The following is a 27,779-nucleotide window of genomic DNA, read 5'->3' as shown; positions in this document are numbered from 1 at the left end:
ACCGCCATCCAGTGTCCTCTACACCGTTATGACACCACCATACAGTGTCCTCTACATGGTTATGACACCCCCATACAGTGTCCTCTACAACGTTATGACACCACCATCCAGTGTCTTCACCAATGGTCTGACACGACCATACAGTGTCTCTTATCCTCTTTTATTTTTATGTATTTTCTTGTTTTGTTACTCTCTCCAAACTCAAGTTGGTTAGTTCCTATCCCCCTTGAGTTTGCGGGGGCTGTTAAAATCCACCTACTCTCCACCTACTTCACCCACTTAAACCTACTCCACTAAACCTAACCCACTACACCACTACCACCTCACCTACTCCACTAAACCTAACCCACTACACCACTACCACCTCCACTTCACCTACTCCTTACCTACTACACACTCACCCTCTTCTATATATAGGAATCATGAATCATTGTAATAAAAATCAATCAATCAATCAATAATACAATTCTCTCTATTTCTCTATACATCAAATTTAACAAAAAATAATGTCATTTTAGTCTTAAAAAAATAATTTCTATATTTAAAAAATATACAAAACAAATATAATTGTTTTTTTAAATAACAGTTGGCGATTGACAATTGCAAAAAAAAGAGAAAAGGTATTGTTCCGGTGACCAGCCGAACATCTGGGAGGATGTTGGGGGGACGATCGGGTAGATTCAAAAATTCAAAAACTGTACGGGAGGACGTCCAAACGGATGACCAAGTAAATCAAAAATTCAAAAATTATCTGATTTACCAAATATATTTTCAAAATGTGTTTTGAAATTAATTTGAAATCATGATCTGAAAACTTAAACTAAACAAAGCATTAGAATACAAGGGTGAAATTAATTTTAGAATGTCAAACCAAACACAATTTTTTTTTGAACTCAAAACTATTTTCAAAAATTATAACAAATAAGTTTTTTAGAGCACAATTTAGAGCATTTCATTGAACACCTTGTGGGCATCTCTTAAAACCACACAACTACATGGGACAGTGATGGTGCTGATATAGAATAACAAAGAAGAGTTGTCAAGGTATAACCGTGGTGGCCATTTCATCATTGGGGCATTTTGTCGAACACCTTGCCGGTCTTGAAAAGCATCGCTACCCTTACTGACGAAGACCATCACCACACTCATAGGCACAACCAACCACCTCCATTGAGCACCAAAACAAGAGTGTTTGTTTCCGATTCGCATCCACGATTTCTATAAATTGTTTAGAATTCTCTTGAAAGTAGCACTTCTCAATCCATCCACATTCTTTCATGGATTAGAATACCTCCTAAAAAATTGTCGAATTCCCACCAATTGCTTCAAAATTCCAACAAGATGAGGCTTTTCTTGCTTAATATAGTGAGTTTCGTGGTGTTGAAGACTTGGTTACCAAGTGTGAAATTAGGGTTTCTGGAGGTTTTTCTGACGCGGGGAATTATTGTGTTGGCTGCTACTGTTTTCAAAGAGCAAGGCTTGGTTTTGGCTGCGCTTCTGGGTCTCTCTGCATTTTTTCTCCATAGCTGAAACTTCAATTACCACACTTTGGCTTTGGAAGGTACATATTTTATACTCCAATTGGGATTTATTTATTTGTAAAATTTTGCCGGTGCGAGTGTTGTCATGAATAGGAACATATTAGATTTCTATTTTGTGCTAGGAATAAACTCTTAAGAATTCAAGTTGTTTAGTTTATGCCTGGTTGTTTGATAAGTAAAAATATTATTGGCTTGGCAAAATTCATGTTTAATTTCCGTGTGTTTATCAGTAAAAATATTAGTTACTCCATGAAGGAGATCGAAGACTTTGTGTAGTTTTATTGGCTGGCCACAAGCTCACACATCCAATGAAGATATTAATCTCCACATATAAATGTGGTTTTGGTTTCCTGCAACCCCATACCGTGGTGGCAATAATTAGCGAGCTTGGGTAGCAATGTCCTGTGGATTTGGGAACAGTGAAGAAGTAAACATCACACAACACCGAAGGATTTACTTGCCTAAGGTTACATAGTTATATTCTTTGATTTGGCTTTGAAAAGGTTGAAAGAAAGGTTCTAGACTTTGTAGTGTATGAAAGAGCTAGAATAGACTTGGATTTAAAGGGGTGATAGGCTGTAAAATTTTGTGACTGTTGGCACATAAATTTTAAACCAAATTTATGTTTAAATTTCAAATACAGTCAATCACACACATAGAGCCTACGATAAGATTGTTGTAGGCAATCACTTCCCAAAATGATTAACTTGCTCCGTTGAAGTGTATAAATAAAACAACGTCGTATCTTAACGACGTTATTCAAGATGCTCAAATGACACGTGGAGCCTACGAAAGTTGACACCTGTAGAGCCTACAGCAAGGACATCACACAGGATGAAACCCCGAAGATCAATTCGGTTAATCAGATATACGATTAATCAGATAGCACTATTATTCAAAATTTAAATAGCATTATCATTCAATTTGAAATTCAAATATCATTCAATTTGAAATTCAAAATGAAGATGGAGCGTTCCTATCACCTGATGGCCCTCCATAAATATGAGGACCATCACATAAGACCGGGGGATCAGAAAAATCATAAGTGGAAAAGAAGAGAGAGAGAGAGAAAGAAATTGAGAGCTAAACAAATCGTTACAAGAAAGAAGAAGAGAAGCTTAGAGAACTCAAGAGCCTACGCTAATGGCGATGAATAGGTAAAGGGTTCCAAACCCAAACTGTATTTTGTATTCGAGGGTTCAAAACCCATAACAATCTTAATAAAATATTTCTTTTTTTTAAATTGTCTTTTGTTGTTTATTTTGTTCTTCATTAATCGGAGGTTTCATTTGTATAAAATGTGTAATTAACGATCTGAAATACAGATCGAAAATAAGAACCTGCTATTCAAATAATCAACACTGTTTAGTCCAAAAACTAAACAGTGGACATTTGTAACATAAATTTTGAAATGTGTTGAAACACTTCATGTTTTAAAATTTGTGTCTACAAATTCTAGCACGCCCAGTGAGACCTATTTCTCCTCCCATCTTTTGAAGAACAAAAAAAATAATAATAATATATATATATAGTTGAAACTTACTGACGTATTCTTTTGTTATAGGAATGCTGAAGCAACTATTAGGAGACAAACCTACACTCCAGTGGTTCTGAAATCACCAAGGTTGGAGATAACACCCATCACCCAAGGGGCTCCGGAGCGAATGCTCTTGGCTGTCCCAAAGGTAGAGCCAACGAAATCCTGGAAAGATGCACTTCTTTCCCCTGCCACCCAAGGGGCTCCGGAGTGAAAGCTCTTGGCTGTCCCGAAGGTAACTGGTGTGACAAAGAAAGTCACACTTCTCCAGAAAGCTGAAAGTTTGAGAAAGATTACTGAAGATTATGTGAAAGCGTCAAAGGAGTACGCAATTGTGAGGGCCACAGCCCGAACGAAGAACTTTCTAATTCAGGCAAAGGAGGCTAATCAGTTTGCAACTACGACTTTTGTTGCAGCTTCAACGGGGGCAACAAAAAATGTTGTGGCCCAACTACTCAAAAGGGTAGAAGACTCCATTAAAATGGTGGAGTCTGCCCAAAAGAAAGCTTCTGTTGAAAACATGGCCATCATTAGGGCCATTGGGAAGAGGGTAATGACCCAAACTCCTGTTGATGTAAAAAAGGCCCCTGTTGTTGAAAAAACAGTTGCTGCCTACGAACCGATAGTTCTGTTCAGAGCACAAAATCAGTCAAACCAAATCTCAATCAACTCTCAGGAGCCAAAGGAACACTCGTTGGCTCGACAGGGTTCAAATAAGGAACACCCGTTGGCCCAACAGAATAAGGAACACTCGTTGGCTCGACAGGGTTCGAATGAGAAACACCCGTTGGCCCGACAGAATAAGGAACACTTGTTGGCCCAACGGGGTTTGAATCAATATCAATTGACCCGCTCTAAAAATGTAGGGACTGTTTTGAAAATTCATGAGGAACTTACAACGGCACAAACGGTTCCTTCTATGCCCTTAGGGGCTCGACTTGATATGTCATCCGGTCTAGTTTCGAAAAGACAAAGGCAAAGAAGAAATAAGGCCTTAAAGAAATTGGAACTAAGAACAGTGGCAATAAATGTTATAGGTGCTATTGAAAGGGTTCTCTCGAGAGATGAACCCCAAAAACAAATTGAAAGTCCTGTCTTTGTCGAAAAATCCAAGGTGGAAGGGGGTAAGCAACCCTTGGGAAATATTTCTACTTTGGTTGAACTATCCATGGAGGGAATAAGAAAAGGGCCTGTGACAAGGTCCATAACCCGTCAGGCTCAAAACAAAGCATCGCAGTCAGATGCTTCAAATATGAATAATGTTGTGGGGGTTGATAATCCTTTATAGGAACAAGATGATTCTATCTCGTTTGTTTCAACAAATATTGGAAACAATGAATTGAAAGATATCAACAAAGTCGCGGTTATGATGACTGAGGTTGAGAAAGAAGGTGAAAATTCGCAGGTCCAACAAGACCAAAGTCTCAAGGAAAAAGTGGTGGCCCTACAAGAACAACTCGAGAGAAAAGAACGGGAAATGGCTGCTATGTTGGAGCAAATGCAACAGCTGCAAGCCCAAATGACAGGACCTGGAAGTGCACCCAAACAAATGACACAACCTGTTGTGGGGACATCTGTAGGCATACAAAGTACACTAGCCCCAGGGGGCAATGGTCCTTGTTACTCTGATCTAACCAGTGGTGGTATGAATCCAATGCTCATGGCCATGATTGATGATATGGTGAGGAGACAAGTAAAGAAAGTCAAAGAAAAAGATGATGAGAATTTTCGAATAATTACAAAACCCTACCCAGCATGGGTAGATGCTGTTCCATTCCCTTCTGGTTTTTCCCAACCAGATTTCAAAATGTTTGATGGAACAGGAGATCCAAGACAACATGTGGCTCATTTTTTTTCAAGGTGCGGGCCAATAGCCCATAATGAGGCCCTGTGTCTGCAGCTATTTGTTCAGTTGCATTTACTTGGTATGCTAATCTTCCTGAGGGATCAATCCTAAATTGGGATTCCATGGTGAAGGAGTTCCTTAAACAGTTCTGCAACACACAAAGACGAGTTGGAGTACCAGAACTCATTGAGACCAAGCAACGTGACAATGAGTCTGTTACAGATTTCATTGCAAGATGGCGAGCTTTGACATTTGCTTGTCCTCAAAAGTTTACACAATTAGAGTTAATTCGGATGTGCCTTAACAACTTCCGACATGAGCTCTCTACGGCTCTTATGGCTCAAACTTTTGAAGGATTCAATGATCTATGCATTAAAGCTCATGATATGGAGCTACATTTAGCTAAACGAAGGAGGTCTAGGGCCGTTGAAAGGGTTGAGTCCTCGACTGCAGCTACAATTGAAACCAGAAAGAAGGGTCCCGTTGTAGTAGGGGCTAAAAAGCCCAAGGAATTTAAAAAGGTGACTATGAAAGAGAGGTTGGAGAAAAAATATTCTTTCATGGATGATCTGGTCGAAGACCTATTTGAAGATCTGTTGGAGCAAAAGTTGATTGCTCTCCCTGAGGTGAAAAGACCACATGAGGTAGGAAAAACCAATGATCCAAAGTATTGCCCCTACCATCATTTGATTAGTCATCCAATAAAAGAGTGCTTTGTTCTAAAAGATAAAATTCAAGAACTTTTGGACTCTAAGATCATCGAGCTCCCTCCTCAAGAGAAAGCATCTGCTAACCCAATCACTATCGACAATGATAATGAAGGTGAATGGGTTGTTTATCAGTCAAAAAGCATGAAGAAAAAACAAAATGCCACAATGAAAGTTAGAAGTGTGGTTGATTCAACAACACAAGGGCCAAAAGTTTCCAAAAAGCAAAAACCAAAAGTTTCTAGGAAACAGAAAAAAGCCAAAGTAAGTAAGAGAAAAGGAAAGAAGAATCCAAAGAAAGAAAAAGGGGAAAAATTGGTCCCTGATGAGCAGTTAGAGCAAGGTCATCTTGTCCCAGTCACATTGGAGGAATTTCTACCTTCAAAATTTCAATCTGTGGAGTTGCAGACATACTTTGATAAAAGAAGGGAGGAAAAGTTTACATTGGCCCCTTGCCTAACCATCATTGTTTTGAGTGATGATGAGGAAGATGAAGGTGAAGTTCGTTCAAAAGTTAGGGAAGGAGATTGCATTACATCTCCTATCTGTATACCTGACTCACCAGAGTATACACCAACTTCTCCAGAATACACACCAGCCTCACCAGAGTATACACCAGCTTCTCCGGAAAACACAACAGAAGCCTTTTCTCCAAAATATTCGCCAGTACCACCAATGTACTATCAAAGCACTCCAGAATATGTAAAGGGGGCAGAACAAGGAGACACCGGGTGTAGGTCCGACTCTGAGCTAGTGAAAAAGGCGAAAAAATGACTACACTTCAAGGATGATAAGGTGAATAGCGGGTGTATGTCGGATGATGAAGTATGGAAGCATTCAAGTAAACAAGCAAAGTCATCTCAAGTTGAGGATCCTAATGAAGATTGGGAACTTGACTTTTCGCCTGATGGTTCACCATACACATCCCCAGCTAGGACATACGATGGAGAAAGTGTATCAAGTGACCACTTTGACTTTCCTTGTAATGTCATCACTGTGGATGTAAATTTTGAAGAGCGAGAAATACATATCATTCGCAATCCAAGTGATGATGAGAAAGCAAAAATTGAAGCTAGAAGGGAAACGGAACATCAGGCGAAAGTAACTGTCTCTTTGAAAGATGAGGGTTTTGAAGCCCATCAAAATTTGAGTATTGAAAGAAGTCAAATTTCTGGACACCATTTCCCTAATTGGGTCGAATGGGTTCAGTTTCCACGTGGAGATGCAGTACCTCGTTTTCCTTTATATAATGGGACAGGTTGTCCAAGGCGCCATTTGGTTCGTTTCCTTGCACAATGTGGAAACACAGTAAAAAGCCAGGCATTACTTCTACGGCAGTTCGTTCATTCTTTGGAAGGATGGGCAGCGGATTGGTACTTCAGCCTGCCACCTAATTCAATCCCAGATTGGGACACCATGGTTGATCGATTCTATAGGACATTTTATAAACCATGGCCAATAGAAATTGAGATGTCAGAACATTTGGATGACGAAGGTACATCTTCTCAAACATATGATTTCATAGAAGGCACAATTGAGGAGAAGATTGAAACTGCCCTTGACCTTCGAGAGATGGGCACTTATCGCCCAAGGGATTTGTTCCCTTTATGGGTAGAGCAAACACCATTTCCTGAAGGATATGAACTTCCAAATTTTGTCCTATATGAGGGGTATGGAGATCCTCAAAAACATATTAGGCGTTTTTTGAAACAGTGTGGGGAAACAGCTCAAAATGAAGCACTTTGCCTAAAACAATTCCCCCTTTCCTTAGAGGGGATCGCCTTTGACTGGTATTGCTCCCTCGATGGAGTCATGGTGCCTAGTTGGGAGGCCATGAAGAATGGTTTTGAAGAATCTCAATGCTTTTATAGGCGTGACTCCCGGTACCTAAGAAATGGGAGAAGAATACAGCTCCAAGAAGATGGAGAAATGACTGATGATGATGATCACCCTGCAGCTGGACCAGTTAACATGGTCCAAATAAGTGAGGGAATAAAAGAAGTTGATGTCAATGAAAAGGCGGTTGCCGAAGTATGCCAGACTTATTTGACCTACCGGAGTAAATTTCGAAATCCTCAAAACCCTCAAACGTCAGAAGTTCCATAGGTTTTGCTGGAGGAGGAGCAAGTGAAATATGATGTGCTAGCTCATCTAAAGAAAATTTCAGCATTGTTGAGTGTATATGATGCACTGAAAATGTCTCCAGAGCTTCGAAAGTCTCTAATATATGCCCTGTCCAAGCCAGAGGATTTCCACAAAGAAATCGAGGGTAGAAATCAAGAGAAGGCAACTACATGCATGGCCATGGTAACCTTTGGTGACAAAGACATGTGTGCTGAAATGACAGACCATAATCGGCCTTTGTTTATCACTGGGCTTATCCATGATGTGAAAATTTCTCGAATTCTGGTTGATGGAGGATCTGCGGTAAACCTCCTGCCTCGGAGGGCCTTAAACTTATTAGGGGTTCGAATTTCACAACTTCGCCCAAGTCGTTTGGTCATTCAAGGATTTAATCAGAATGAACAATGCCCAAAGGGAAAGATTGAATTGCGAACCAAGTTTGGGGATATTGAAGAAAGCACTGAGTTCTTGGTCATTGATGTAGACACCTCTTACAATGCTTTGCTTGGGAGACCATGGATGCATAATCATCATGTAGTGCCATCAACTTATCACCAATGTATTAAGTACCCATTGCCTTCACCTAAAAAAGAGGGGACAATTGTGGCTGACAATGATCCGTTTGGAGAAGTAGAGGCCTACTACGCTGATGCTCGCTTCTATACAAAGACTTCACAAAGAAAGGGAAAAGATGTGAAGAAGTCTGAAGATACTCCGAATGTCAAAGACGCTCTAGAGTCTACTCCAGTTTCAACAAAAAGAACTTTTCGATATGTGCCAAAGTCCAAAAGGAAACTGGGGGCAAAGGCTCTAGTCCCAATAAATCCAATTTTGGATCTCAAGGGTGAGTTCACGTTGCCATTAAGGAGGACAGAATGCACCTATGTGGAAAAATATAATAAGATTGTGGTCCCTTCTAAAGGAAAAGGGTCGAAACCCATCATATTCCACTCGCTTGGAGATGTTGAACAGAAAGTAAAAGTTGAACAAATGCCAGAAGAAAACATCTCGAGTTTTGAGAAGCCTACCTTCAGTGCAGAAATCACACAGATGTTGGTAAAAGTTGGTTTAGATCCTGAAAAAATACCAGGAACAATGACACCCTTTGACTTTGCATTAACACCTTCACAGAGGCAGGCTATCCAGCAAGGCGGTATTATCACCGCCAGGACAGAGGGGTTAGGCTATCAGGGGAATGAGGAAAAATTTCCAGTAAACATGACTATCACTCAAGATGTGTTGGAAGATGTTGACCAAGATGAAGCTCAACCTGCACCAACAGAATTTGAAGCAGGAGGCCAAGCCACTGTGGATGACCTTCGTGAAATAAATCTGGGTGATGAAGGAGAAAACAAACCAACCTTCATTAGTGCAAATTTAAAGGAAGAAGAAGCTCGGCAATATATTTCCTTTTTAAGGGAGTATCGTGACATATTTGCATGGAACTACAGTGAGATGCCTGGTCTTAATCCAGAGATTGCAGTCCATAAGCTTGCAATTCACCCTGAGAAACGCCCAGTTAAACAGCCTCAAAGGCGAACTCGACCAGAGCTTACAGCCCAAATTGAAGCCGAAGTCGACAAGCTTATCAATGCAGGATTTATCATAGAAGTCAAATATCCAACCTGGCTAGCAAACATAGTGCCAGTCAAGAAAAAGAATGGTCAAATCAGGGTTTGCATTGATTTCCGTGATCTCAATGAGGCTTGTCCTAAAGATGACTTTCCTTTGCCCATCACTGAACTTCTTGTAGATGCAACTACTGGGTATGAAACCTTGTCTTTTATGGATGGATACTCAGGATACAATCAAATCCGAATGGCACCTAAAGATGAAGAAATGACTGCATTTAGGACTCTGAGAGGAGTCTTTTGCTATAAGGTAATGCCTTTTGGCCTGAAAAATGTTGGGGCCACGTATCAAAGGGCGATGACTATAATTTTTGGTGATATGCTCCATGACACCATCGAATGCTATGTTGATGATCTTGTCGTCAAGACAAAGGAAAAGGAAAACCATGTGGAAGATTTGAGAAAAATCTTCGAACGTTTGAGAAGGTACAAACTCAAGATGAACCCACTAAAATGTGCATTTGGAGTTTCATCAGGAAAATTTCTTGGGTTTGTGGTTCGAAACAAAGGGATTGAAATTGACCCTACCAAGATTAAAGCCATTGCTGAAATGCCTCCTCCACGAAATTTAAGGGAATTGAAGGGGCTACAAGGGAGATTGGCTTATATCAGAAGATTTATTTCTAACTTGGCTGGTCGATGTTTTCCATTCTCAAGATTGATGAAAAAGGGTGTTCCATTTGAATGGGATCAGCAATGCCAAAATGCTTTTAATAGTATTAAGGAGTATCTTTTGAAGCCTCCAGTACTTATGAGCCCAATAAAAGGAAAACCACTTTTGTTGTACATAACAGCATTGGATGGTTCGTTAGGGGCATTGTTGGCACAACATAATGAGCATGGGAAGGAAAATGCCTTGTATTACTTGAGTCGTACTTTGGTTGGGGCAGAGGTCAATTACTCCCCTATCAAAAAGACATGTCTTGCCTTGGTGTTCGCCTTGCAAAAACTAAAGCACTATGTCTTGGAACATGAAATCAAGTTGATATCAAGAGCAGACCCCTTGAAATATATACTTTCACGGCCCATACTTTCAGGGAAAATTGCAAAGTGGGCTGTAATTCTCCAACAATTCGCAATTGAATATGTTCCCCAAAGAGCTGTAAAGGGGCATGCTCTAGCAGATTTTTTGGCAGCACATCCTATACCTGATGACTCACCTCTAGTAACTGATTTACCAGATGAAGCGGTTATGCAAGTAGAAATTCAGAAAGGATGGGAGATGTATTTTGATGGAGCTTCAAGGAGTCCAGATGGCAAAAAGCAAGAAAATTCTAAAAACAATAAAGCTGGAATTGGAATTGTGTTTGTGACTCCAGACAATGCTATAATCACCCATTCTTTCGCCTTAAGTAAGGGATGCTCCAATAATGAGGCAGAATATGAAGCTGTAATTGCTGGATTAGAATTGGCATTACAAATTCTTATTGAAGAACTCTCAATTTATGGAGATTCGGAACTGGTGGTAAAGCAACTCCGTGGAGAATACATTGTTAAGAAAACAGGTCTCATCCCGTATCACGAAAGGGCTGATCAATTGCTTTCGCAATTTAGAAAAACACATATTTTCCATGTGAAGAGAAGAACAAATGCTCGAGCTGATTCACTTGCAAGTTTGGTTGCATCACTCACCCTACCAGATAGCAAAACAATTACTATCACGGTAGGTGAAAGAAGGGTGTTACAACCTTTAAAAGAGGTTTTTGACTTGGTTCCAATCTTGGTTGTCACCACGAAAGGAGAAAACGAGGAGGATTGGCGGGAACCATTCATAGCTTACCTCCAACATGGTAGGCTACCTGAAGATAAAGTAAAAAGAATTGAAGTGAGACGCAGGGCTACCAAATTCATCCTGTGGAAGGATGGAACGTTATACAAAAGGTCTTTGGATGGAATGTTCATGCGGTGTATAGCCAAGGAGCGTATTCAAGAGGTAATGGCAGAAATACATGCAGGTGTATGTGGGGCACACCAAAGTGGTCCTAAATTACATATGCAGCTAAAACGGTTGGGATACTATTGGCCGACTATGATTGCAGATTGCATAAATTATGCTCGAAGATGCCAAGTCTGCCAATTCCATGGGAACTTTCTCCACCAACCCCCAGAGCCTTTACATTTAACAACTTGTTCTTGGCCATTTGCAGCATGGGGTATGGACATTATTGGTCCTTTTGTACCTCCATCTTCAGCAGGATATCGATACATCCCTGCTGCAACTGACTATTTTTCAAAATGGGCAGAGGCTGTGGCTTTAAAGGATATAAAAAGCACAGTTGTCTCCGAGTTCATCCGAACCCATATCATTTACAGGTTTGGGATTCCAGAAAGTATCATCATGGATAATGGACAGCCATTCAGGAGTGATGCTTTGAACAAGTTATTTGCTAAGTACAAAATCAAAAACAACCATTCATCAAGATATCATGCACCTGCCAATGGTTTGGCAGAAGCTTTCAACAAGACATTGTGCAAAATTCTTAAGAAGATGGTGGATAAGAACAAAAAAGCTTGGCACGAAAAGTTACAAGAAGCTTTGTGGGCTTATCGAACTTCGCACAGAACTCCTACTCAAGCAACCCCTTATTCGTTGGTTTTTGGAGGAGAAGCAGTGTTACCACTTGAGGTTCAAATACCATCATTACGAGTGGCAATACAAGAGTCCTTAACAGAAGATGAAAGTGCAAGAGTGAGGTTGGCCTGGATGAAAGAAGGTTGTATGCTCAACAGAACTTGGAAATCTACCAACAAAGGATGGCAAATGCATTCAATAAAAGAGTGAGGCTTCGTTCCTTTAAAAAGGAAGACTTGGTACTAATGGTTAGAACACCCATAGTAGTCTCACGAAGAACCAAAGGAAAGCTTGAGCCCAAATGGGAAGGACCTTATGTGATTGAAAATGTTTATTCTAATGGGGCCTATTTGTTGATAACGATGGATGGTGACAGAATCATTCCCCCAACCAATGCAAGGTTCTTGAAGAGATATTACCCTTAAAAAAGCCTGCTAGGTTGAAAACCCGAAAGGGTGGCCTAGGCAAAAGTTAGGGCAAAGAAAAAAAAAAAAGAAAAAAAAAAGAGTCTGCTAGGTTGAAAACCCGAAAGGGCGGCCTAGGCAAAAGTTAGGGCAAAAAAAAAAACCACCAACGGTATTGTATGTGGTTAAACTGCTAAAATACCTCACCGAAATCTAAGGTGATAAAACATTAGATACTCCTGGCCCGCAAGAGTATAAACTGTGTACGGCCAAACAAAAGTCAAACACCACCAGTGGTATTGTATGTGGTTAAACTGCTAAAATACCTCACCGAAATCTAAGGTGATAAAACATTAGATACTCCTGGCCCTCAAGAGTATAAACTGTGTACGGCCAAACAAAGGTCAGAACCACCAATGGTATTGTATGTGGTTAAACTGCTAAAATACCTCACCGAAATCTAAGGTGATAAAACATTAGATACTCCTGGCCCGCAAGAGTATAAACTGTGTACGGCCAAACAAAGGTCAGAACCACCAACGGTATTGTATGTGGTTAAACTGCTAAAATATCTCACCGAAATCTAAGGTGGTAAAACATTGGATACTCCTAGCCCGCAAGAGTATAAACTGTGTACGGCCAAACAAAAGTCAAACACCACCAACGGTATTGTATGTGGTTAAACTGCTAAAATACCTCACCAAAATCTAAGGTGATAAAACATTGGATACTCCTGGCCCGCAAGAGTATAAACTGTGTACGGCCAAAATAAGACAAATAAATGTATTGCATTGAGAAATTTCATATAACAAATAAATCTATTATGTACGGCTAAAATAAGGCAAATCAATGTATTGTATTTAGAAATTTCGAATAACAAATAAATCCATCACTGAGCGAAGTTTCATAAATACATTATGTTCGGATGAATAACAAAATAAAAGTGAATTCATTCATTAAGAGAAGCCTTAGCCCTTTCAAAGGCGCGTTCACTGTGTTGTCCGTTCTTCTTCTTGTGTTGGCTCAAAACATTCAGAGCAGTTTGCACGTCTTCTTCTGATTTAGAAACACTCTCGAAAGCTTGTGCAAAATCACACATAAAGGATGTATGCTCCGCTTGGGTGGATGACAATTCCTCTTCAAGTTGTTTGAGTAACTCTTTGGTTTGAATAAACCTTTGATTAAGACCTGCAACGTGCTCATCTGACTTGATAATTGAAGCAAACAACTGTTCATGTTCGCCAGAAACCTTGTCGAAATGAAGCTTCTTCTCATGGTATTGGGCCTCAAATTCTGCAGTAGACAAGTTTGAAGAGTCTGCAAGTTGGGTTTTCAAAGCAAAGCACCCAAGAAATATCTTCACCTTCTCATAAAAGGAGATGAAGTCTACACCCAAACTCTTTAAAATCATGAAAACGTTGTTTGCTACAGCAATCATGCCATTAACATCCGTCATTGATTGGAGAGAAATAGTAAGACCTTTCTGAATATGGGTGGCTGCTTCGTTAGAGGAAGTTCCCAAAAGAAGGCCAGATGAAGCAAAGGGTGCTTCAAGTTTGTCAAATAATTTGTTAACCCCATTTGCTTCAAGTAAGTCTGCAAGAATTTGGGCTTCTTCCGAGGTATCAGAATCAATTTCGTCTGTCTCTTCCAATGTGTCAGAAGTACTTTCTGTGCAAATAGAAAGAGATACTCAATGAAAACATAGAAGGTAAAAACAATATATATATATATATATATGAATGAAGTATACCTTGGTGTACAGCTGGAAGAGACTTAGGTGGAGGAGGAGACAAGTTGTGATTCCCACAAGTGGACCATGGATTTTGCAATGTGGCATGATCTAAAGAGAAAAGAATTCCTTGAGTATCTATACATGATGAAATAAAATAAGGTACAAAGAATAAATAAGAATACCCTTAAAGGTAGCCAATGGCATATGCGAGGCAGCTGGGGAAGTCCGAGGCGCAGTGCCTAAGAAAATGAAAGGTATTTAAAAAAAAAAAAAAAAAGAGCTATACCTTTCTCCAATAGCTTGGATGGCTCGTTTGAAGGAGAAGAAAAAGCTACATTCGCTGAGGGCAATTTACTCATCTTAGTCGGTGTGCCATCCAAAAGAGGGGTGTAGTCATAAAACTCATCTTCACTCTCGTTACTTCCATTGAGAGAACAATCACAAGATTTGGTAGGAGAAGGGATTTCAACACTCTTAATGCGAATACGACCCAAGGCAGTTAATTCATACCCATCTCCCTCAAAGAGTTCTTGAATCATATTCTCATCTTTATCTTCAAGAAAAGAGTACAAGTATGTGCGAAATTGATCCATTGGGGTTTTGGTCGCTACAGTGGGTTGGGAAGTTCCTGTACAATCACTGATAGACATAGTCTCTGGAAAAAGCTTTGCGAGACTAGAAAATTGGGGACCAGAATCTGCTTGCTCAAAGCTAAATCTCATTTTAAATTGAGAATTACACATATCCTCGAAAAGATGAAGGAGATCTGAAGCCGAGTAACTAGATCGAGAAGGAGCAATAAGTGGTCGACTATTATCCATTCTCTGAAGTGATGATGCTTCCAGAGCAATAGGTGAAGATGATGACCTAGCTCTAGAGTACAGAGGATTTTTCGTCTTTCGGTCTTTAATTGACATATCTAGTTTTCTCTTGCGTGAAGATTTCGACTGGGAATGAGTAACATATTGAAGCACGGTAAAGGAAGTTCCCAACCACCAATTGGCATAAGGCATGGTTACGTGAGAAGTAGATCGGGAGCCTGGTAACTCCAATGAGACTTTTGTACCGCAGCGTAGCATATGGCGCCAGTTGTAATAAAATTTAGCCCACTCAGAGGGTTGCCGACAAGATACATCAAGCGGTGTAGGGCACGCTTGAGCAAACCCAAATTGACGACCGAATCGGTTAGGGGAGTACGGTTCAGAAATGAAATTAAATCCCATTTTAAAAGTTAAAACCCCTTGCCTCAAAGATATAAGATAGCCAAGATGGAAAGATGATATCCTTTCAGAGTCGACCAGAATGCCTGAAGGTTCACTTTCATGGGTAAGAGCCCTAAACTGACACTCCGTACGATAAGTTAGGAGAGAGTCCACAAATGGAAATTTATCATTAAAAAACTGGGCTGCCGATTGGTTTCCAATAAACCCAAGATATGGCATGAAATGAATATCAGGAATTGGACAAATCAACTGAGGATCCCCATGAGAGTAAGTCTTGACAGAATATAGTGAAATCCATCCAAAAAAGTAATGTAAAGGACCTTGAATATTTTCCTTCCCAAGTGAAGATGATGATGCCATTTTACCAAGAGAATGATAGAGGTATGCAAGGACGGGGATGGCCAGGCTAAATAAGGTTCCACCAAAGGTCGTCGGACGAATTTCCCCAGAAGAGTGAGGGAAAACAAATCCGCTAAGCCAGCTCGCCAAAAAACCGGAAAGATACACATCATCAGGAATTCTATCCTTTCGTTGAAACCCACTGATCGAAGTTGGGGATTCGTCAATGAATTTAAAAGTCCAGTGGTTAAACTTCTTGGATTGAACAGAGCTGGCATAAATGTTGAAAAGCCCACGGCACGCCTTGGATGTTTGGGACGAATATAAAATGTCATTGGATGGGGTAAACTCTTCATAAAACTCACCACGAATGGGGAGCCCGCTAATGCGATGAAGGTCCCATAAAGAGATCCCAAGTTCGCCATAAATGGTGTGGAAAGTGTTAGTATCGGGTGACCACCGCTCTAAGAATCCTTTGAGCAAGGAGACATTCCTAGCATATGCAAATTGGGATACATAGATTGCAGCATAAATCCCACATTTCTTCAAAATAGGGGCAAATGTGGAAAGAACGTCATTCAACCAAAAAATCCATATGGGGGATTGCAAATGGGTAGAAATGCCACGGACATTAAAGGAATTATCCCACTTCAGTTTTTCATGCTTCATTCTCTTGAGAAGAGTATTAAATTCAGAGCAGTCAAGGTCCTCAGAAAATGGACGAAGGATTGAGACAGGGAATGAACCAATTGATTTTGAGTGCCCTTTCTCGAGAATCTCACAGCAGTTTCGAATTCCTGTATAAACCAAGTCTTCGGAAGCCGTATGTAAAGGGATGTAGGGGTCCAACTCGGTGGGTGACAATAAAGCAGTGATAGGTTTGTGCCGAATTATTTTCGGACCAGATTTATCCAGTACATCCCTCTCGTCACGTCGAAGATATTCAAGGGTCTTGTCCATGCTTCCTAAATAAAAAAAAAATATATATATATATATAAAATAAAATAAAATAAAATAAAAATGGTTAGTGAAGGCAAAATGTCATAATATAAAGAGCCCCTTGGCCAAGGACTCAATTCATTAGGGTGACGGACACGTTCACTGCCAAGGACGCAATCCGTTGGGGTGACAGACGCGTTCACTGCCAAGGACCCAATCCGTTGGGGTGACGGACGCGTTCACTGCCAAGGACTCAATCCGTTGGGGTGACGGACACGTTCACTGCCAAGGACCCAATCCGTTGGGGTGACGGACACGTTCACTGCCAAGGACCCAATCCGTTGGGGTGACGGACACATTCACTGCCAAGGACCCAATCCGTTGGGGTGACGGACACATTCACTGCCAAGGACTCAAGCCGTTGGGGTGACGGACACATGCACTGCCAATGATTCAAGCCGTTGGGGTGAAAGGACACAATCACTGCCAAGAACTCAAGTCGTTGGGGTGACGAACACAATCACTGCCAAGGTTTCAAGCCGTTGGGGTGACGGACACATTCACTGCCAAGAACTCAAGTCGTTGGGGTGACGGATACAATCACTGCCAAGGTTTCAAGCCGTTGGGGTGACGGACACATTCACTGCCAAGGATTTAAGCCGTTGGGGTGAAAGGACACAATCACTGCCAAGATTCAAGCCATTGGGGTGAAAGGATACAATCACTGCCAAGGATTCAAGCCATTGGGGTGAAAGGACACAATCACTGCCAAGGATTCAAGCCACTTATTGCCATTAGGCTAGAAGGGGCAATGATACCTGCAAACAAACTCTGACGCCTTGCGTGTTGCCTGCAAAAGAGGGGAAAAGGTGTAAAATAATTACCAAAAAAAAAAAATCGTAATTCGTACAATTAAAATTCACTTGCACGAATCACGAGGGGGCAGGCTTTGATTAGATTAGATTTAGATTTAAATTAGATTTAAAAAAAAAAAAAAGGAGAAGAAGAAGTCTGTTTATATTTTTATGGCTTTGATTAGATTAGATTTAGATTTAAATTAGATTTAAAAAAAAAAAAAAAAGAAGAAGAAGAAGTCTGTGGCTTTGATTAGATTAGATTTAGATTTAAATTAGATTTAAAAAAAAAAAGTTTGTTTATATTTTTATGGCTTTGATTAGATTAGATTTAGATTAGATTTTAAAAAAAAAAAAAAAAAAAAAACAAAAAAAGAGAAAAAAAACAAAGTGCCAGATTAGATTTAGATTAGATTAAAAAAAGCCAAGCGTTACCTTTTAAAAAAGAAGAAGAAGAAGTCTGTGGCTTTGATTAGATTAGATTTAGATTTAAATTAGATTTAAAAAAAAAAAAAAAGTCTGTTTATATTTTTATGGCTTTGATTAGATTAGATTTAGATTAGATTTTAAAAAAAAAAAAAGAAAAAAAAAAGAAAACAAAAAAAGAGAAAAAAAACAAAGTGCCAGATTAGATTTAGATTAGATTTAAAAAAAAAAAAAAAGTCTGTTTATATTTTTCTGGCTTTAATTAGATTAGATTTAGATTAGATTTAAAAAAAAAAAAAAAAAAAGGGGTCTGTTAATATATATATATATATATATATATATATATATTTTTAACAAAATCTGCTGCTATAAAAAGGGTAGCAGGAAAAGTCTTTGGGCTCATGGCTAAAAAATAAAATAAAATAAAATAAAATAAAAAAATCCAAGGACACAATCTTGATCATAACATGACTCCAGCGGCTGATTAAAAGTTTGGTAACTCCAATGAGGCTTGTCCTATTTAGATAAAGAAAAGTCATCCAAATAGTCTACGAAAAGATGGTGAAGGAAGTTCAAAACTTTTGGGATAAAAAAAATATCCTGAACTTATCATCATTGACCAAAATCTGCTCTCTCAATTTATGTCTGCTCTACAAATGGTAATGCCAATTAGGTAGCAGTACGCAGTTTCAATCTTCGCCAGTCTTTGTATAAAAAAATATAAAACTTTCAATTTCAAAAAAAAAAAAAAAATGCTAATAAACAAATATATGCTGTTAAAAAAGAGAAGCAACAAATAGGGAATTATACCGGATTAAAAGGAATTTGAAGGATTTCTTTTGGTGCCTTCTTTAAAGTGCAAGAAGAACAGCTTTTGTTGAAAAAAAAAAAAAAGTTGCTGGAAATTTTCTGGAAGCAAAAAAAAATCTGCTGAAAAAAAATCTGTAGGGGAAAAAAGGGCTGCAGGGAAAAAATATCTGAAAAGGTGAAATATAAAGAAAAAGTCTTGCTTAAGAAAAGAGGTAGTGGTCTCCTAAAATACTTCAAAGAAGCAAGAGTTTATGTAGGATTTGAAATACTAAGTAAGAGTTTGTATAGGATTAGAAATCTTACCAATGCCAATCCCAAACTCCTAATATATATATATATATATGTTGTAAAAAAAAATCCTAAAAATAATAAGTGGCAAGTTGAAGGCCCACAAAAAAAAAAAAAAAAAGAGAAAAAAAAAAGAAAAAGAAAAGGCCCAATTAAAAATAGTGGCCTAGAAAAGAAAAGGCCCAATTAAAATGAAAAGTCCATGATGGTCTAGAAAAATTCATGATGACCTAGAAAAAATCTGCTGTAAAAATGGTGGCAAGTTGGAGGTCCACAAAAGAAAAGGCCCGATTTAAAGACAAACTCCTAAAATATATATATATATATATATCTGCTGTAAAAAAATCCTAAAAAATAATAAGTGGCAAGTTGGAGGCCCACAAAAGAAAATGGCCCATTAAAAAATGGTGGCCTAGAAAATGAAAAGTCCATGATGGTCTAGAAAAATCCATGATGGCCTAGAAAAAAATCTGCTGTAAAAATGGTGGCAAGTTGGAGGTCCACAAAAGAAAAGGCCCAATTTTAAAAAAAAATGGTGACCTAGAAAAAAAAAAAGTGTCCATGATGATTTAGAAAAATCCATGATGGCCTAGAAAACAATCTACTGCAAAAAAAAAAAAAAAAAAAAAAGGCAAATTGGAGGCCCACAAAGGGAAATGTCCAATTAAATCTTGGATCTTACTCATGACCCTTTAGGAAAAAAAAAAAAAAAAAAAAAAAATCAAGTCCACAAAAAGGACCCATGCAACAAAAGTAAAAGGGCTCATGAAAAAGCCGTAAAAAAAAAAAAAAAAAAAAAAAAGGGCTAGGGACGAAAGCAAAGAAATAATCCCATCCAAGACCTAAAGATCATCCACATAAAAGTGCCAAATTGTCGTGACTCGCACAGTTAAGAAAATTCACTTGTGCAAGTCACGAGGGGCATTTGTTGGCACATAAATTTTAAACCAAATTTATGTTTAAATTTCAAATACAGTCAATCACACACATAGAGCCTACGATAAGATTGTTGTAGGCAATCACTTCCCAAAATGATTAACTTGCTCCGTTGAAGTGTATAAATAAAACAACGTCGTATCTTAACGACGTTATTCAAGATGCTCAAATGACACGTGGAGCCTACGAAAGTTGACACCTGTAGAGCCTACAGCAAGGACATCACACAGGATGAAACCCCGAAGATCAATTCGGTTAATCAGATATACGATTAATCAGATAGCGCTATTATTCAAAATTTAAATAGCGTTATCATTCAATTTGAAATTCAAATATCATTCAATTTGAAATTCAAAATGAAGATGGAGCGTTCCTATCACCTGATGGCCCTCCATAAATATGAGGACCATCACATAAGACCGGGGGATCAGAAAAATCATAAGTGGAAAAGAAGAGAGAGAGAGAGAAAGAAATTGAGAGCTAAACAAATCGTTACAAGAAAGAAGAAGAGAAGCTTAGAGAACTCAAGAGCCTACGCTAATGGCGATGAATAGGTAAAGGGTTCCAAACCCAAACTGTATTTTGTATTCGAGGGTTCAAAACCCATAACAATCTTAATAAAATATTTCTTTTTTTTAAATTGTCTTTTGTTGTTTATTTTGTTCTTCATTAATCGGAGGTTTCATTTGTATAAAATGTGTAATTAACGATCTGAAATACAGATCGGAAATAAGAACCTGCTATTCAAATAATCAACACTGTTTAGTCCAAAAACTAAACAGTGGACATTTGTAACATAAATTTTGAAATGTGTTGAAACACTTCATGTTTTAAAATTTGTGTCTACAGTGACTCTGGCAAGAATTTTTTTAAACAAAATTTTGGGATCCCAGTTTGTGTTTTGGTGGACGATGACCGGAATGACACGCATTAATGCCTTATGTCACTTGTGGGGGTTGCATTATGGTTAGCAGTTGGATTTTGTCACCTTTTTCATGTAGCTTTGTTCTAGAAATCTTATTTACATACTTTGACAAAAAATTAATTTTTTTTAAAGTTGAAGAGGTGGAAATGAGCATAGATTGGGTTGTCTCTGCTAAGATTTTAAAATACTAATTAATTACTTAGTTAATAGTGATACTTTAGTGCTATCAATATTTAAATGTTAGTCTAGCTTGTATGAAGGGTGGATGATATAATAATTCAGCTTAAATTTGTTGGTAATTTGAGCACAACCCAAATTAGATGGCCAAGCACTTGGTGCTTTGGAAAGGTGGAGAGGCTAACTCCTATAGATGCTAATCTAACAATTAACAATTGACTTTCGCTGATCAAAAAACATTAAAAAAAATATTAAAAAATTGAGCATAGCCCAAGTTCAATTTATTGAGCTCGAGCCAGCCTTGAGTACACAAAATTAGGTTAGAGCTTGGGCTTGGGGGGCTCATGCAATTCTCAAAACAACTTGGATAACTCTTCATTCCTAGTGTATCCACTCGAGTTGCACCCCTAGTTACAAATTAAAAGCTGCCTTTATTTAAACCAAAATCCTAAAAGAACTTGGCTATACAAATCAATCAATTTTTATTCCAAATGTAACAAGATTTCATTTCCCATTGTTAAAATTTTTTCATGTGGCTTTGTTCTAGAAATCTTCATTAAAGACTTTATGACCAAAAATAAATAAATATTTTTAACTTGAAGAGGTGGAAATGAGCATAGATTGTGTTACTAATTAATTACTTGGTGATACTTTAGTGCTATCAATATTTAAATGTTGGTCTACCTTGTTTGAAGGGTGAATGATAAAATAGTCGTCGTCTTTGAGGGGTGGATGATAAAAAAAATCCAGCTCAAATTTGTTGGTAATTTGAGCATAACCCAAGTTCAATTTATTAATTACGTAGTTGCCATTCTACCAGGTGGTTATGTGCAAGGAATTATTCTGTTTTATGGGAATTTCACGTTAGCTGTGTGCTTAATGAATAGCAAGGGCTAAATAAATACATGGCTTCAAAAATAAGGAAATTGTGGAGAAAATTATATAATATTATTTACCAGGCACATGGACACATGGTATTCCGAACTTACTAGATAATTTTTGGTTGTGTGCCCATGTTATAACAATAGTCTCAAATGTAGGAGAAAATGTACGAAAATTAGTTATATGGGCCCATACACTTGGAAGGGAAAACCACATAGAATATAGACCAGTCCTAAAGAATAATTTCTTTTTATTTCAAATCACATTCCTTAGAAATCTCTCATCCACCCAAATTGGTTTCTGTCCCATCCTATCTATAACAATTATCAAGGGGAACTAGAGCAATGCAATCCGTTCAAAAATAAAATAAAATAAAATAAAAATTAAAAATTAAAAAAATTATCAATAAATCTTATTTTAAAAGTATTAATGAGTCCTATTAAATTTCAATGTGGACAATTAAATCTTTTTTTAAAAAAAATTTATTCTTAAAAAGTTCACTTTTCCTTAATAATATCTTTTATTTCAATTTTAATTTACTTACAAAAATATATTTTTTAAGTGCAAAAATTGAACGAACTACATCAAACAAAATCATACTCAACAATTTGATCAAAAGAACTATGTAGGATTCATCATTTTTTTGAAGTTGAAATGGTGGAAATGAGCATAGGTTTGGTTGTCTCCACTATGTTTTTCAAATACTAAATAATTACTTGGTGATACTTTACTGCTATCAATATTTAAATGTTGGTCTAGCTTGTTTGATGGGTGGATGATAAAATAATTGTCGTCCTTGAAGGGTGGATGATAAAAACAATTCAGCTCAAATTTGTTCGTAATTTGAGCATAACCCAAGTTCAATTTATTGAGATTGAGCCAGCCTTGAGGAGACAAAATTAGCTTAGAGGTAGGGCTTAGGGGCCTTAGGCAATCCCCAAAACAACTTGGATAACTTTGCATCTTACTGCATCCGCTGAAGTTGCACCCCTAGTTACAAATTACAAGCTATCTTAATTTAAACCAAAATCGTAATTTAATTGCTAAACTCAATCAATTTTCATTGCACATCTAACAAGACTTCATTTCCCAGTGTTAAATTCTTTTGTTTCCTAATGTTGTATGTGGAACATGGATTTTGGTAAAGATTTGAAAAAGAAGAAAAAAGTGATTGAATAAAATGTAAGTTAAATTTTTTCTTCATTTCTTTTTCCATTTCTAAATCATTATCTAAATTTATGATTCAAACACAACGTTAATGACTGTGTTTGAAAAGTAGACTCTTCACATCAACAACATAATCTGGAACTCAGATGAATTGAAATTTTGATCATAAAAATGAGTGTACATGAGATCATATCTCAATAGCTAACCAAAATTAAAATGGAAAATAATTGTAACATAATGGTGGAAAAGGTTTTGTATGAAGTTAATATAAAGAGGCATTGGCTTGTATTGAATTTGTAAGTTCAACATGTGTCAACTTCAAACTCCTTATTTCCAGCTACATTTCTTTAGAAATATCCCCCACCCACCCAAGTTAGGTTGGTTCGTCTCCCTTCTCTCTAACAATTTCATCAGTCTCAAACAAATTATTTTTGAACATTTGATTGCGATTTTAAAATTAATGTGCATAAGATATGTTGCAACATGGAATTCAAGGCTTATGAAAGACCAGCTTGTTTGAAGCGTCTGGATAATTTATTAAATATTTCTTGTCCTTGACGGGCTTCACCATAGAAAATGCTTACTGGTACTTTGCAGTGTGTATCAAATTGGATAATAATACATTTAATCCTCTTATATATCCAGCTCAGTCATCATCAACTATCCAATACTTACTCTTTCCTTTTGATATCTCTCTGATTCCTACCCATATACGGAGAAAATGAGTTGGCTAATATGGCTTCATCAAATTCTTCTGGTGTTTATCTTGTTTTCTCAACTAGTAGTTATTACTACATATTCATCATCATGGTCTTCTCGTACTTCTACATGCCATACGTGCCTTGAGGACCAGAGATTTGCACTACTCCAATTTAAGAAAACATTTACCATAACTGATTTTTCCATCCCACAGTGTGAATCTGATTCTCACCCTAAAATGATGTTGTGGAATGAGAGTATTGATTGCTGCTCGTGGGAGGGGGTCACCTGTGACTGGTTAAATGGTCATGTAATTGGGCTTGACCTCGGTTGCAACACACTTCATGGTACCATTGAAGCCAACATCTCCCTCTTCCACCTTCGTCAGCTTCAGAGGCTCAATCTTGCCTTGAATGACTTCAATTTTTCTAGAATTTCATCTAGTTTGGCTCATTTGCAAGCTTGGCCCATCTCTACCTCTCCAACTCTTTATTTGCAGGCAGAGTTCCTTCAGAAATCTGTCATCTATCCAAATTGAGTTCCATTGATCTGTCTCTTTTTCATTATGAGGTGAGTCTTGAACAGCACACTTTCAATATGCTCCTTCGGAACCTAAACCAATTAAGAGAACTACACCTTGTTGAGTTGGATATTCCTTCACCTTTAGCTCATGCTTTGCTAAATCTATATTCTTTGACATCTCTCAGTCTTGCTTCTTGTCAACTACGTGGGAAATTCCCAGAAAACATTTTCCAACTCCCAAACCTATGAAAGCTCAATGTACAGGATAATTTGGGTGTCACTTGATAAACTTCCAAACTTCAACGTGACTAGTTCTCTTCAGTTTCTTGATCTCTCCCTGACAAGTTTTTTTGGACAACTGCCTGATTCAATCAGCAATCTTAAAGCCTTGAATAGTTTGTACCTCTTTGGGTGAAACTTTTCAGGGTCCATTTCCAACTTCTGTTGGGAACCTTACACAAATCACCAATTTGGACTTCTGGGCTAATAGCTTCAGCAGTCAAATCCCTTTATCAATTTCAAACCTTGCAAAGCTTACTTACTTGGATCTTTCCAAAAACAATTTGAATGAGCAAATAACGGATTCCCTTGGCAACATAAGCCAACTTGCTTTCTTGACCCTTTCTGAAAATCAGCTAACAGGTCCCATTCCTTTGTATGCTGTTGGGATTTCAAAGCTAACTTACATCGGATTGCAAAATAACTCACTCAATGGGACAATACCATCTTGGTTGTTTGCTCAACCTTCATTGATTTCTATAGATTTGAATAACAATATGTTGCAGGGACCAATTCCAGGATCAGTATATGAACTCGAGAACCTAACATACTTGAGGCTTTCATCAAATAACTTCTGTGGTGTAATCGAGCTAGATAAGTTGCTCAAGCTAAAATATTTGTACTATCTTCATCTCTCATATAATGGTCTCTCATTGAACATCAACAACAATGTCAACTCTACCTTGCATTACTTTGAGACTATAGGATTAGCTTCTTACAACTTAAGTGAATTCCCAAACTTCTCAAGAGTACTGCTTGATTTGATTACATTAGACCTTTCAAACAATAAAATTCATGGTGAAGTTCCAAAATGGATATTTGACGTGGGAAAAAATACATTGGATAGTTTAGATCTTTCTCATAATTTCCTTACAAGTTTAGAGTGTCTTCCATGGAAGAATCCAAAATATATTAACCTGCACTCCAACTTACTCCGAGGACCACTCCCTGTTCCACCTATCTCCACAATTGTTTTCTCTATCTCAAACAATAAATTGACGGGAGAAATCCCAACTTTGATTTGCAGTATGATGTCATTTGAAGTTCTTGATCTATCAAATAACAGTTTGACTGGTGTGATTCCACAATGTTTGGGAAACATAAGCATTAATCTCTCGGTGTTGAGTTTACGGATGAATAGCTTTGGTGGCATCTTTACTGCAGCATTTGCAAAAGGCAACGTGCTGAGAGTCTTAACTTGAATGACAACCAAATTGAAGGACATGTTCCGTGATCTCTGCTCAATTGTAGACACTTGGAAGTTCTAGATCTTGGAACAAATAAGATAAATGATACATTCCCCCACTGGTTGGAAACACTTCCAGAATTGCAGGTTCTTGTCTTGAGGTTTAATAGGTTTCATGGTCACATGGAAACCTCCAAGACCAAGAGTAAACATCCTTTTTCAAAGTAGAGAATTATTGATATATTGTGCAATGAGTTCACTGGCTTTTTGCCAACAAATTATATCAAACAATTAGGAGCTATGATGAATGTTGATGAACATGAAATGAAATTGAAATACATGGGTCAAGCATATTACCAAGATTCTGTGGTGGTGATGATTAAAGGATATGAGATTGAATTATCAAGAATCTTAACAATCTTTTCAATCATTGATTTTTCAAGAAATAAATTCTGAGGAGAGATTACGAAATCCATTGGGAGGCTTAATTCGCTTCGTTGTCTTAACTTATCTAATAACAACCTTAAAGGCCACATCCCAACTTCACTTGAAAATTTGAAAAACCTTGAATCGTTGGATCTTTCCTCAAACAATTTTGTATTCCTTTGCAATTGACTAGTTCAATATTTCTTGAGGTACTAAACCTTTTAGATAACCAACTAGCAGGACCAATTCCTCAGGGGAACCAGTTTAACACATTTGGAAATGATTCATACAGCAAGAACTTGGCTTTATGTGGATTCCCCTTTTCAGAGAAATGTAAGGAACCACAGCCACTGCCACCTACACTAACACTCCAACAAGATGAAAATTCAGACTGTTGAAGCGGGATTGGCTGGAAAGTTGCAGTGATGGGGTATGGATGCGGATTTGTATTTGGAATGGTTATGGGATATCTTATTTTTGTAACTCGAAGACTATAATGGCTAATGAAAATAGTTGAAGGAAAACAATATAAGAAGGTGAAAAGGTCCAACAAGGGTGCACACTGATGCAATGAAAGAATAAATTAGAAAAAACAGGTGGCATTATTAGGTAAGTGCAATTTATCTCTGAAGGATTACTTTGTTGATTATCTTTTATGGTTTCTATCTATAAGCTATATTTGAGTTACTAATGATTTTATTTCAAAACTAGATATGTTCCATTTAGTAGCACTATAAAGCAATTGTATCCACTTGAGGGAGTGTCTCACCTAGCTGCTGCATTTGAGTGTGTGCGCATCCGGATAGACGCTATACTGGATCACTTCAAAAGCTTTACCCTTGTTGTTGTATTGAGTTCTAAAGCTTTGTTACGTATTTTAGCTTTATTTAAGGACGAGTTAAATATGAGTTGCATGTCATAACTCTTTATTGTTTCTTTTCTTGCATCATTTAGCAGCCATTAGAGATTTGTACTTTTGTATGTAATTGTTTTTAAATTCCATTTCAGTCACTGAAAACTTGGCCTTGGCAAATTTTTTACTTTGAAATGCAATCTTACAAGTTACAACTCAAACCATTCCCCCCTTGTTACATTCTTAATCATTTTGAATGATAGAAATGTTGGCTACTAGATAGGGAATTTACATTGGAAAAAATGTCATATGCTACTCTTTCAGCAGTGTTTTTAGCTGTTGCTATTGTAGTCCAGTTGACTTCCGACATCTCGTCTCTTCCGCACCTTGCTATCACTAAACAGAATTGATGATAATTAGTTCTTTTTTCTTTCTTTTTTTCATCTTCAATGGAGATTGGGGTATCAAACTGGAGATATTTGCTAGCACTTGTTTTTATAGAGAAGTGGGAATTTTGTGATTAATTATAGTAGGAAAATGGTGATATGTATTGATTGAAAAGTTCGCTCATAGGCAAGAAAACTTTTGGGATTGTGAAACCTGATTAGTATTGTACTCCTCTTACTCAATCGCGGATCTTTGTGTCATGCTTTTTTGTTTGTGATTGATTCGTTTTGCTAGTGCTTGTATCTGTGGTTTATTCCATTTCCATTTGCTAAGGACAACTTGACACACACACAGTTGGGTTGCC

The 27,779-nt window shown here is 37.8% G+C and overlaps 1 long non-coding RNA gene across 1 annotated transcript; it reads left to right on the top strand.

The window, feature by feature from the left end:
• The first annotated feature begins 860 nt into the window (after nucleotides 1-860).
• Nucleotides 861-27,249, top strand: LOC114282203 (uncharacterized). The gene is made up of 2 exons (XR_014335752.1): nucleotides 861-1,561; nucleotides 26,416-27,249. It is a non-coding gene; the product is annotated as an uncharacterized LOC114282203 (long non-coding RNA).
• Nucleotides 27,250-27,779: the final 530 nt, after the last annotated feature.

The sequence above is a fragment of the Camellia sinensis genome, chromosome 7 (assembly GCF_055761805.1).
Source record: "Camellia sinensis isolate YWXY chromosome 7, ASM5576180v1, whole genome shotgun sequence".
NCBI classification, from domain to species: Eukaryota; Viridiplantae; Streptophyta; class Magnoliopsida; order Ericales; family Theaceae; genus Camellia; species Camellia sinensis.
This window is presented reverse-complemented; position numbering and strand designations above follow the sequence as displayed.